Here is a 12904-nt window from a genome sequence, read left to right on the forward strand (position 1 = left end):
GATGGAAGTTTTAAATGGTGGAATTACTCCCAGCTTTTCTTCCTCTTCCCATCACAAATAGCAAACCCTAAGACGTAGCAACAAGACGACAATAACTTCTGGTGAATAATTAGTACAAATTAATGTACCACCATGTCTAAAACCATATTTGTTTAGTTGATCCAATTAACAAAAGGCACAACACATGGAAACACAACAAAAAGACCTGTGACTGTCAGTCCACACCGAGTTAGCTGCTCTTTGCTCGAGTCACAGTTTGAACATTACAACTAGTTTCAGCACCCTTAACTCAGGAGGTGGGGGTGGAGGAGCAACAGAGTTAAAAAATGTCAAATATTAACTTGGGCTCCTGTTCACTGATTTTCTAGAGATGTCCTTTGTAAATGTACTCTCTAGTTAAATGATCTGCTGATAAACTGGCCAAAAACACGAGTAAAAAAATAGCTATTTGGTTGCGGTGTCAGAAGGTAATTGGTATTTGTGAAACTACATCTCAGCAAGTCACTGTTTTCACAAAATTTGCCAACAAGCTCACCGTTTTCGTTTTTTTAACACTTTAAAGCCATACAAATCCCAGTATCACATACTATGCGTTTTAGTTACAAATATTTTTACAATATTGCAATTGATGAACTTTACTATATTATGCAAACAGTAACATTCCAACAAGCAACAGTCAACAGGCACCTGACTCCATTAGCACTTAATTACACAATAAGCTTCATGTAGATTAAACATTGTTGTTTCAGTGGTGAGTAATAAGTCACAGAACAATGGATTGTTATGCCACTGAAACTGTTTTATATACGTGATTCAAAGGCAGGAATGTAAGCAGCATTGGTTTATTTTTGTCCTGCCCTCAAGTTTTTGAATACCAGCTCTGAAACCTGTACACAATTATTCATTCATTCGGGGTCCTCCTCAATGGCTAAGCTAGTTTATCAAAGCAAGCGAACTGAGAAGATACTTGGCTGAAGTACTGGAGTGGTGTTTGTAGTTCCATGGGTACCAGAGGGAAAACGGGAACTATTTTTGTGAAACAGTTATGATGATCTGGAATGTGCTGCTTAAATGTGCTGGTGAAAGTAAATTCAATACTACCTTTCAAAAAAGGAAATTGGATAAACTTATGGAAGAGAAATATTTGCAGGGATGAGGAGGGGATCTGAAACAAAAATAGAGGTGGCTGGACTCACTGAATAGCTCCTTCAAAGAAGTGACTCAGGCATGATGAGCCAAAGCACTTCTGCCCTCCTGGGCTGGAAGATTCCATGATTGGATGCATCATGGCAACAGGGTCACTAGATATAAAAGCAAATTATTGCAGATGCTGGAAAACTCAAATTAAAACAAAACGTGCTGAAAATTCTCGGCAGATCAAGCAACATCTCTAGTGAAGGACAGAGTTAACATTTTGAATCAATGGTGATATCTCTCACCTGTGTAGTCATGATGAACTGCCACAAATTCTTTAAACTCAAAAGGATTGCAACTCCAAGGTCTGCTTTCTTCCTCACCCGAAGCCCACCTTAATTTTCTTGGAATTCACAAAGACAGTGCTGCAGAACCTCAGCAGTTTTACTTTGTCTTTTCCAAAACATATAGTTTTGACGGTGCACCAAACAGACTATTTATTGGGAGTGGGGGAAGACGACATAAACTGGTGTCTGAACCTATCCTCAACATCAATAGATATGGGTAGGCACCAGTGTACTGCTGTGAGGAACGGGAACCCTAGCTGATTTTCATCTCCTTAACAGCCTGGAAAAGTAAACCTGATCACAATACTCCAATGCTACAGAAACAAAATCAGTCTAGACTCAGTGAACAAGGTGCCATTCTGATGTTTGTGTTTCAGCTCTCACCAGACAGATCTACTGCTACTGAGCCTCAGCAGTTCATGACGACTTTACACAGTGCAAACAAAATCCAATTTATATCACACCTCTCCTGGCCTGAGGGCATCTCAGAACGTTTTATTCTGAATAAACTAATTTTGAAATACAGAGAATCTACAAACAGCATTAAGATGATTAATCTGTTTTTGGTGGTGTTGGATGAGGGATAAACATTATTTAGGATACCTCCACTCTTCTTTCAGTGGTGCTACTTCATATTCTACATCCATCCAAAAGCTTTTTGTCAAAATGATGGTTCTCTCAATAATTCAAACTGAAATGGTAGCTACATTGCATTAACAATTCTTGGTGAAAGCCATAAGTGCAGAACCTCTTGATTTTGCACCACTAAACAAGGTTGAAAACTTGCATAATAAATACAGAAAATGCTGGGAAAATTCAGGTCAGGCAGCATCTACAGAGAGATTTTTGAACCGTAAGAGGCTCTGATGAAAAGTCTGGTTCGATTCAAAATATTAACTGGTTTCTCGCTAAGTTTCTCCAACATTCTCAATTTTTATTTAAAATCTCCAGTATTCGCAGTACTTTGCTTTTATTTGAAAACTTTTATGACTGGCAACATCTATTTTGTAAACTACACCACTATATATAATAGTTATGGAAATTCAAGGAACAGCACAGTAAATAAAGCTCTGCAGTAAAACTGCCAATTTACTTTAAGTATCTCAGTGATCTGATCATTAAACACAATTATTGCATTTAGCTGTATTTTCCTACAATTTTCATATGCAATAAGTTTTTTGAAAAATCTAAAAACTTTTCTCTCACATTTACAACACATCTTTGAAGGAAATATTCTGTGATATTTCTATGAAATTGTACTACTTATTTCTGGGCATGTGAATCTACACTATCTGTTCTGATGGGAGTAAAAGCAGAAATGCACTTAAATTAGAAAGATAAACATGATAAATACAGAAACAAGCTAAGACTTTGGAACATTTAAAATCGTGCACCACATTCTAAAATAATAATCAAAGTTTGTTGTTCAGCTGCTTGCCTGAGTTCTGAATAATTATACAGCAAACATACATCGACACATACATTAGGTTTAAAATCAGTTTTGGGCAGCACGGTGGCACAGTGGTTAGCACTGCTGCCTCACAGCGCCAGAGACCCGGGTTCAATTCCCACCTCAGGCGACTGACTGCGTGGAGTTTGCACATTCTCCCCGTGTCTGCGTGGGTTTCCTCCGGGTGCTCCGGTTTCCTCCCACAGTCCAAAAATATGCAGGTTAGGTGAATTGGCCATGCTAAATTGTCCGTAGTGTTAGGTAAGGGGTAAATGTAGGGGTATGGGTGGTTTGCGCTTCGGCGGGTCGGTGTGGACTTGTTGGGCCGAAGGGCCTGTTTCCACACTGTAATGTAATCTAATCTAATTATATTTCAGCAATAAGTTCAAAGTTCAACTTAATTATTCTGGAAAAATAGTTTTGTACCTTTCCCACACTATACTCTGTCCCATGGTGCCAAGGCTCAGTGATATCCCTCATGCATCAGAATTAGAAGTTTGTGGTTTCAAATTTCACTCCTGAAACTCAAGCACAAAATTTTGGTTGACTGCAGAGCTCCAGAGTGTCAAACCAGCTAACTTTCAAATGAGACATTGAACAGTTGGATATTAAAACACCTGAAGCACTATTTTGAAGAAAATCAGAGCTCTTCCCCAGGTTCTTTCTAATATTTACCTCACATCCAAAACTGCAAAACTGAATCACTGGTCATGGTCTTTTTTTTATTCATTCATTCACATAGTGTGCGTGTCAATAGTTCGGCCAGCATTTATTGCCCATAGGGTAGTTAAGAGTCAACCACATTACTGTGGGTCTGAGAGTCTGAAGTCAGATCAGGTACGGACGCCAGTTTCCTTCCCTTAAGGAAGGAGATGGGTTTTTCCAACAATCAACAATTCACAGTCTTCATTAGACTTTTTATTCCAGTTTTTTTTAAATTGAATTCACATTCCACCATCTGTCATGGCAGGATTCATACTAACATCCCCAGAACATTACCTGAGCGTTGAATTAACAGCCCAGCGATAATACCACTAGGCCAGGACTTTGTTGATTGCATATTAACTACCATGTTTCCTACTTTACTCAATTCTTCATTTTACTGCTGCTTTCCACATTATGCCACATAAATTTAAGATCTTGATTAGTACAAGAACATTTTTAATCACTCAATCCACCCAGGTGCAGTATTGTTAAAACAGTGTTCCTTTTCCCAACCCAGTACAGTGCTTTGACAAACTAATAAAACAGAATAGCAATTTATTGTCCTTTACATTTATGTAAGATGTGTATTAGTCGCCACAATTCAGCACCATTTTAGTTAGAGATTATAAAAAGGACTAATTGAGACAAAGTTAGGACAAAGTTGATCTTTTGTTTCCTCCATGGCAATCTGGGTTTATGGACCGACTACAGGATGCCACTGCTGAAGCTGGCCGTGAGGTCGCCAAAGCAGGGAATTATCCAGCAGCACAAGGGAAAATTAGAAAATACCAGAAACGCATCCACATTACATAACTGTTTTCTTTCAGCTTATCGCATAATTCAGAAGTAAAAAAGGTAAAAAGATTCATGAGTGAAGAATTGTACTAAGTAGTTACAAATAGTACACAAGCACTCTGGAAAAACTCCTGATTTAAGTACCGTAAATGTTGGCTAATCACATTTTCTTCAGTAAATATAACCGGCATTACCCACATTAAAATAAACATTTATAATTATAGCACAATGTAACAAACTGGGCTTGTAGATTGTGGAACCATGCCTGGTGTATTAATAGGAACTTTTCCAACTGGCACAAGGGCTTTTAATATATCTGATGAAGTGGCAGCCAGGAAAGGAGGTGAGTTTCAGGAAGTGTTGAAAAATAAGGAGGAAAGACAGGAAAATAAGATCAGATAGACCTTGAAGCTGAGACCTGTGTATCTTTAAAATCACTCACCCGAAGTCAAGCCAAAGTTGGTACATATAGTTTGCTGGTTAGTACTAGTCTATTTTCTTAACTTACGAAGAGCAAATAACTCTCCCAATTTCTAGATTCAGCGCTAAGGTTAAATAAGTAATTTCCTTCAAGAGGAAAAAGATTCAGCATTTCTGCCTGCATTACAAAATAATAGCTTCTTATACATTAGGTCCTGAAGTCCACAAAGGGAATATGCCTTTCAGATATAGAAAAACTACACGGTAATCCAACTGTTCTGTTAACAGCCACACAAAGAATGCACAGTTACAGAAAATACTGCTACATTATTACAATATCTACCAAAAAGTTGATCAGAGAAAAAAAAGTTAGATAAATAAATTTTAAACAGTCAATTTCACCTATGATCCCTCTGCTACACTTCCAAGTTGGAATGTATAAAAGAGGGAGAGGAAAACTGATGACAAAACAATATTTTACTCTGGAACAGAGAAAGAAAAACAGGAGAAGGAGTCAACACAAATCAGATACATCAATCTTATTACAATGCAACATTGCTGGAAGCCTTGGAATAAGTTTCCAAGTACCCTGTCATCCACAGAATACAACATACTAAGTGGAAAAAAAATACTTTCTCTTGTAGCTCAAATAAAAACATAATTAATGCAGTTTCAAATTTCTTGCATTAGTGGAACTTCACCCCACATTAACTAATCAAGACCTGCAGATGCTGAGAATCCGAAACAAAATCAAAGTGCTGGAGAAACTCAGCAAGCCTGGCAGCATGTGTAGAATGACAAACAAAGTTAACACTGAGTTCAGAGACCCTTGTCAGAACAGAAAATCAAGTGGCATTTATGCTGATGACAAGGTAGCAAGGCTGCAGGGTGCAGGTAAACAGACTGCAGCGAGATGGCACCCAGAGAAAAGAATGGAGCAAGAGGGATAAGCAAATTTTAAAAAGCTGATGATAAGTCAAGAGAGATAGAGAATATTAACGAGAAGTGCTTGAAAATGGGTTGACTGTACTGGGAGCAACCCATACAAAACAGGATCTAAGGGTGTAGGTTGCAGGCTAACGAACACAGATGGTTATTGTTAGACTCATTGTTGAATCTTGAAGGCTGCAAGGTACCTAGGTGGAAGATCAGGTACTGTTCATCCTGCATGCATTAAGCTTTGCTAGAGCAAAACAGCAGACCAGAGAACGAAATGTTGACAAGGCAACGCAATGGGTGTATTAAAGTGGCAGGCAACTGGAAGCTGAGGGGCATTTTACAGGTGACAGTGTTTTGTTTCCTAGGATACATTGCGATGAATGAATAGAGTGAAGTGCAGGGAAATCGCTGCCTCACCAGGAAGTTGTGTCTGGGACTTTGGATAATGAGGAGAAACTAAGTACACAGTCAGGCATTGCATCTTCTACAATTGCATGAGAAGATGCCGTGGGAATGCAGGCAGCGGAGCAGGAATGGACCAGGGTAGAGGGACACTTGAATTGTCACAACCGAATTATGATTTTTCAATTGATCTATAAATTTACATTTCAGGTGAGTAGATGCTAAGAATGAAATGCTATAAAGGAACGATTGGGGCTTATTAAAAATCTTTTCCAAAAATTGACAGAGACCCTATCCTTGAAACAAAGTAAAAAAAAAAATTCAGGACGAAAGAAAGTGGAAACATGAAGGGAGGAAAAAAAATGTGCAACAAATTGCAGAACACACAAAACAGGGGTTCAAACCCAATCACTGCAGAATAGGAACTTCAATAACAGTTTTCACACTAAATTTACAACACAAATGTGTGATTGATGAAGTGGACACAAGTATTGGAGTTCCATTAAAACCCAACTGGTACACTCGCATCATCCACGAAAGATAGCTCCCAAACATAACCAATCAGGCCTATAATTGACCCTAGCCAGGCTGACTCGAAACTGTCTTCTAAATAGACCTACTATTAATTGTACTGCCCCATATTTTAGAAAGCTTACTTCTGGAGGCAACTTAAGATGGATAATAAAGCTGGCATCCCACCTCCCAAGAACTATTTCTGAAAGAAACGCAGGAACAAGTGCCAGCCACTGTATTTGACAACAGCTGATCTGTACCTTACCAGTAGGGCAGGGTCTGAACAAGGTTCTGTACAACAGAAAGCACTGCACAATGAAAAGGGATTGGAAAGCCTTGTAGATTTTTCTCTGAATCTGAAGGTAAACAGGATCCAAGCTGACAAGTTCCTTTACGCAGCTGCTGGAGGAATTGTTGAGGACTGAAAATCTCTTCAGTAAGTTTGGGAGATAATGATGGATAAAATAAGATCTCATTTGAAAAGGACATCATAAGAAACCAAGTTACGCTTGGGAGAATTGACTGTTCTAAGGAGGTTAAAGAGCTAAATGGATCAAGCTAGGTTAATCTTGATTTTCAAGACGACATTTGGCATAGCCCCAAATGACAGAATAATTCACACAGAACAGTAGCAAATGATTTCCTTTTTGAGGACTTTCATGGTCTCAGAGCATCCTAAAGCATTTTACGTCCAAGAAAGTACTTTTTGTTATACAGACGTTCTTGTCATGTTTAAAAAAAGGAAACCTTGTTTTAGGGCCAGTTTGATTATAGCTAACGGGTGGTGCCTCAGAAAAAGGCTTTCAAGTCTTTTTTAAAATCACTTGTACAACGAAAGGGAAGTGGTCAGTTCTCCCAGCTCAGCTTTCTCTGGTTTGGTTTGTTTCGCAAGCAGTGGTGTTGTGAAGCCACTGGACCCAAAGAAGCAGGTCCAGGCTGGTATACTCACTCACTGACTTCTCTCCTGTGAGACCGTGTGTTTGATTTTACCTTTTGAACCAAGGGGGGCTTAATGAAGATTGTTCTAAGTATTGGGAACAGCATCATTAATTTAGTATAACCGGTTGGGTTTTCAGATAAGTTACTCTATATTCTGTTCTCTTTTGTTTGTGTGTTTCATTCGGCAATCTTGTAAGTAAATTGTTTAGCTTAAAACTAAGTGGTTTGACCAGCTACATCACTCCTGCAATATCTGTGCTATCCCTGCTTAAAACAATTAGCAAAGTTAGGGTCTGAGCTACTTTCTTGAAATGTTTTGAGGTAGTCTGGCCTGGTCCATACCAAACCTCTTGCTTATCTTCAAATGAGAGCCTTGGGTCTTTTGCATCCACAGGAGACTCAGGTGGAGCTTGCTGAAATTTCTCATTCAACAAATGGCATCTCTAATAACTAATTAAATTTACACAGCAACTTAACATAGTAAAACTTCACAAACTGCATCACAGATGGAGAAACAAAGTCAGACACCTAACCAAAGACGGAAACATTAAGACATGTAACCAATAGCTTGTTCAAGGAGACAGGTTTTATGAACCTGCAACACAATCTACAGGCAAGAATGTTAACTCTGAACTGTAGCTGACAACTGGGCAACAAAGAGTCACATGTCAGAATGAAAACTAATCACTGATGCAGTCCCAAGGGTCAAGTGTTGGAGCTACTGTTACATACAGAAATGGAATATTGATCAAGCTAATTAAGTTTATGGTTGACAAAACTGGGAGCAAACCAAAGAGATATCTAGGTATATCTGATCAACAGGAAAAAAAAAGATAAAAGTCACAATATTAGTCAGAGGTAAAAGTATAGTTTATAAAGAAAGATGATCACGATTGAGGCAAACGAGTATATAGGTAGTTCAATTAAGCCTGGAGTTCAACACTCACAAATGGAGAGAAACTAAAGTTAGTAATGCAACCGAATAAGTCATGTGGAACTGCATCTGAAGTACTTGCTCAATTTCTATACAAACATTGACAGGAAAGATGTACAGCAAATGAAGAGAGTTCAGGAATGAGTTGAGGAAAGAGTATCTATCTGGGGTGTCATCCTCCAAAGGGGCTTAGGAACAGCAATTTCTGATTTTCACCAATATAGAACATTTCGGTACCATAAATAATTATGTCAGTCATATTTGTTAAGTAGGATACACATTTTAAAGTTACAAATTTTAGAAAATTTGTTTCAACACGTGGGTGAAAGAAAGAAGGTACAGGGTACTGACATATTTGGTAGTATTAAAATTAATGGCTATTTTGAAAATTATTGGCTATTAACGTGTTAAAAGTGTGTGCAAGGTAGGTAGGTAAACCAATTTTTCTGGTTTGGAGATGCCGGTGTTGGACTGGGGTGTACAAAGTTAAAAATTTCACAACACCAGGTTATAGTCCAACAGGTTTAATTGGAAGCACACTAGCTTTCGGAGCGACGCTCCTTCATCAGGTGATTGTGCCTGATGAAGGAGCGTCGCTCCGAAAGCTAGTGTGCTTCCAATTAAACCTGTTGGACTATAACCTGGTGTTGAGAGATTTTCAATTTTTCTGGATTAGTGGTGCTGGAAGAGCACAGCAGTTTAGGCAGCATCCAAGAAGCTTCGAAATCGACGTTTCGGGCAAAAGAACCAATTTTTCCCCTAATCTAAGCAATAAAATGGGTCCTGAATAATTATAGCTTTAGTAAATTCTACAGGGAGAACCCACTGACAGTTTAGCTGGTAATTACAGCATTGATGAAGCCAATCAAAACAGTACCAGCCCAAAATAAATCTCTGGCCTGTGCAAAATTAATTCATGAATAAAGAGAAGTCAGTCACTACAGCAACTTAAATCACCTTTACTTTTTTTTAAACCTAAACTAAAGGTCCAAGCCACAGTATCAAAATTTTCAGCATGGGTGGGTCACAGCAGTGTGCACTATCTACAAGATTCTAAAAAGGCCTTTTAGACAGCATCCTCCAAACCCACGACCACTTCCAACTAGAAGGACAAGGGTAGCAGATACATGAAAAAAAACACCTTCATGTCCCCTCCAAGCCATTCATCATCCTAACTTGGAAATATATCGTCTTTCCTTCACCGTCACTGGATCAAATTCCTGGTATTCCCTTCCTAAGGGCATTGTGGGTCAATCCACAGCAGGTGGACTGCAGTGATTCAAGAAGTCAGCTCACCAGTAGCTTCTCAAGTACAACTCAGACAGGCAAAAAATGCTGGTCAGCCAGTGATGCCCAAATCTCACAAATAAATAAGAGTGTCTATAATGGAGGTGGTGGTGGAAGCAGGCATATTAGCAATGTTTAAGGCATATCTTGACAGAAGCACAAATGGGAGGCTAACAGAGGGATAGAAATCACGCATGGACAGTAAGTAGCAAGTTAAGGATTAGGAATCAGTACAGGCTTGTCAGGCCAAAAGACCTGTTCCTGTTCTGCATTGCATTGACAGTTCAATGATTAATTCTGTGAACAATTAAACATAATTGTGGATCCAAACAAAGTCAGTCACATTTTTGAGAAACATTTCTTTTATATCAGCAATAAAGAAAACACTTCCAAATTGCAATGTGAAAAAAGGAGAAAGGGACAGAAAGTTTGCAATCACAGCTTCGCAGCCTTTCTGCAATAGATCCCCAGTGCTTTCCACTTCTCGTTTCTGAACACTCGCCACCACACTGATGAAGGAGCAAAAGAAACCCCCCAAAAAACTTCAACAACAAATAGAAATGTGGTGCCTGGTGGGCATATGATAAAAAGGAGGAATTAAAGAAGCTTTACGCTGCTGAATGTAGATTGACCATGTTTAGTTATTTTCAAGTTGCCCAGAATCTGCCATTATTCCCAGTTTTAAGCACTGTTGTATCAGGGGGTGGGGTTGCAGTGGTTGAGATGTGAAGCGGGGCGCACTTGGGAGGGGTCAGCCTGGGGGGCAAGAGGGGACGGCAAAGGGAGCGAGGGGAGGGTTTTGAGAGGTAGGCGATCTGGGGAAAGGGAGACTAGGGGACAAGAGGGTACAGAAAGGGAGCTGAGTGTGGGGAGTTGAGGGGTGTGGGGGATTTGAGAGATGGGGGTCTTGGGTACAGGAGGGGAGAAAAGGAGCTAGGTTTGGAGGGATTGAGAAGTAGGTTGACAGGAAAGAAAGAGCAAGGTATAGGAGGGGGGTTGAGAAGTGGGGGCTCTGAGGGAGGGGGGTTGAGAAGTGGGGGATCTGAGGGATGGGAGGAGAAAAAGGGAGCTGGGTGAGGGGAGAGGATTAAGAGGTGACAGAACTTGAGGGACGGGAGAAGAGAGAAAGGGAGCTGGGTGAGGGGAGAGGTGGGGTATAAGGGAGGCAAAGGCAGCTGGGAGGGAATGAGAGGCAACGGGGCAGACTGGTCAGGAGCTAGTGAGGGTGAGAGGGTCTGAGTCAGACGGAATGGGGGTTGGCAAGCTGATAGAGAGAGAACAGGGGGAAACTCGGAGGTGGATGCGTCGGGGAGAATCACACCCTCCCCAAAACTAGCGTACTTGGGAGCTGTAGTCCAGCGTCGCCAACCGGCAACACAAGCACGGGGAGGAAACCACCCTGCCAAACTACATCTCCCGAAAGGCAGTGCGAATATGGTCGACGCGCCTGCGCACTGGGCCCATAGCTCATGGTGTTTATCACGACTGTTGATGAACCAGTGACAGCGCAACCGAACTTTAAACCCCCCTGGGGGGGGGGGGTGTAAAAGTCTTGCCCCGCCCTCCCCCCAGCACCGTCAGTGGCGATTGGCCGAGACCGCCGCGCCGAAGCAGCGGAGGCTTTCCGACTGGTCGGACCGGCCGCCCATCAACGGCGCCGCGCCGGACGTTTCCGTTGAAGTTAGGTTGAGAAACCAAAAGCAAAATCTCGCATTTTGGAAGAAATCCTTAACCCAATTAATGAGAAACCAAGCGGCTCCCTCCCTCTCGGCAGCGGCTCCTAGCCCCAGAACAAGCAGTTAACAATAATTAAAAAAACAAAAAAAAAACACGCGCGCGCGCGCAAGAGTAACATCCACGAAACGCAGGACATTGCAGGTCTTTTTTTTTCAAAAAAAAACAAACACACTTTAGTCACCTCGACAGAGAAGTTGAGGGGTTTGAGAAGGGGGGGGTCCTCTCACCCTCTGGACAGTTCCAGTCGGAACGCCGACTTGGAAGCTTCTAGAACCCCCCCGACCCCCTCACTTTCTTTTATTTTGGGGGGGGGGGGGGGTGGAAAGCAGTGAAACCGGCTGCACGAGAGCACCTCCCCGCCCGACCCCGGGCCGACTGTTGTCCGAACGGACCCACGCCATCGCCTCCTCCTCTCCCCTCCCCGTCTTTCTCAGCCCCAGGTAATAATAATATTTTTATGCACATATGTCATTATTTTTAAACATTAAAAGCAACAACAAAAAAAAACACAAAATCAGCTGTCCGGCCCGATTTACCGGGAAGCTGCCTACTCACCGGTTGGAAACGGGCGGGCGGCCGGTGGGTCGGTCGGTCAGCAGGAGCAGCGCTTCACCGTCGGGCTGACCTTCGTCTGTGAAGAGGGACTCTCCCAACTGTCCGCCATGATGCTCCGTGTGTATTTAAATGGCAACTTCCCACAACCGAGAGAGCGGAGGGGGGAGGGACACACACACAGACAGTGACAGGGGGGTGGGGTAGTAGGAGGAGGAGGCGGGACGGGCATGGAGCCGCCCGGCAGACCGACCGGGAAACGACGACAACAACGTTGACGGAACATGCTCCTCTTTTCCTTTTTTTCCCTCTCTCTCCCTTGTTTCCTTCTTTGGTTTTATTCGTTGTTTCTTTTTTCTCTTGTTTTCTTTACTCTCTTCCCTTTCTTTTTTCTCTTTTCCTTTCTTTTCTTTCCTCTTTTCCCTTTTTTTCCTTTCCTCTTTTCCCTTTGTTTTTTCCCTCTTTTCCTCTCTTCTTTCCTCTTTTTTCCCTTTCATTTCTTCTTTCCTCTTTTCCGTTTGTTTTTTCCCTCTTTTCCTCTTCTTTCCTCTTTTTTCCCTTTCTTTCCTCTCTTCCCTTTTTTCTCTGTTCCCTTTCTTTTCTTTCCTCTTTTTTCCCTTTTTTCTTTTCCTTTTTTCTTTCCTCTTCCTCTTTTCCTCATTTTCTTTTTTCTCTTTCCCTCTTTTTCTCTTTCCCTCTCTCTTCTTTCCTCTTTTTCTTCCTCCCTTTCTCTTTTCCTCCTTTTTTCTT

The 12904-nt window shown here is 41.3% G+C and overlaps 1 protein-coding gene across 8 annotated transcripts in view; it reads right to left on the reverse strand.

Moving 5' to 3' along the window:
- The window catches only part of ncoa2 (nuclear receptor coactivator 2), a 309391-nt gene extending 297103 nt beyond the window's left edge, over window positions 1-12288 (reverse strand). For all 8 annotated transcript variants that reach the window (XM_043689194.2, XM_043689197.2, XM_043689193.2 and 5 more), the window contains exon 1: window positions 12158-12288. The gene's annotated coding sequence lies outside the window, so the exon portion shown is untranslated. The remainder of the gene's footprint in view (window positions 1-12157) is intronic.
- Between the last annotated feature and the right edge of the window lie 616 nt (window positions 12289-12904).

Source organism: Chiloscyllium plagiosum, unplaced genomic scaffold (assembly GCF_037043375.1).
Source record: "Chiloscyllium plagiosum isolate Xiang-an unplaced genomic scaffold, Cpla_swu_hap1 HiC_scaffold_4, whole genome shotgun sequence".
Classification (NCBI taxonomy): Eukaryota; Metazoa; Chordata; class Chondrichthyes; order Orectolobiformes; family Hemiscylliidae; genus Chiloscyllium; species Chiloscyllium plagiosum.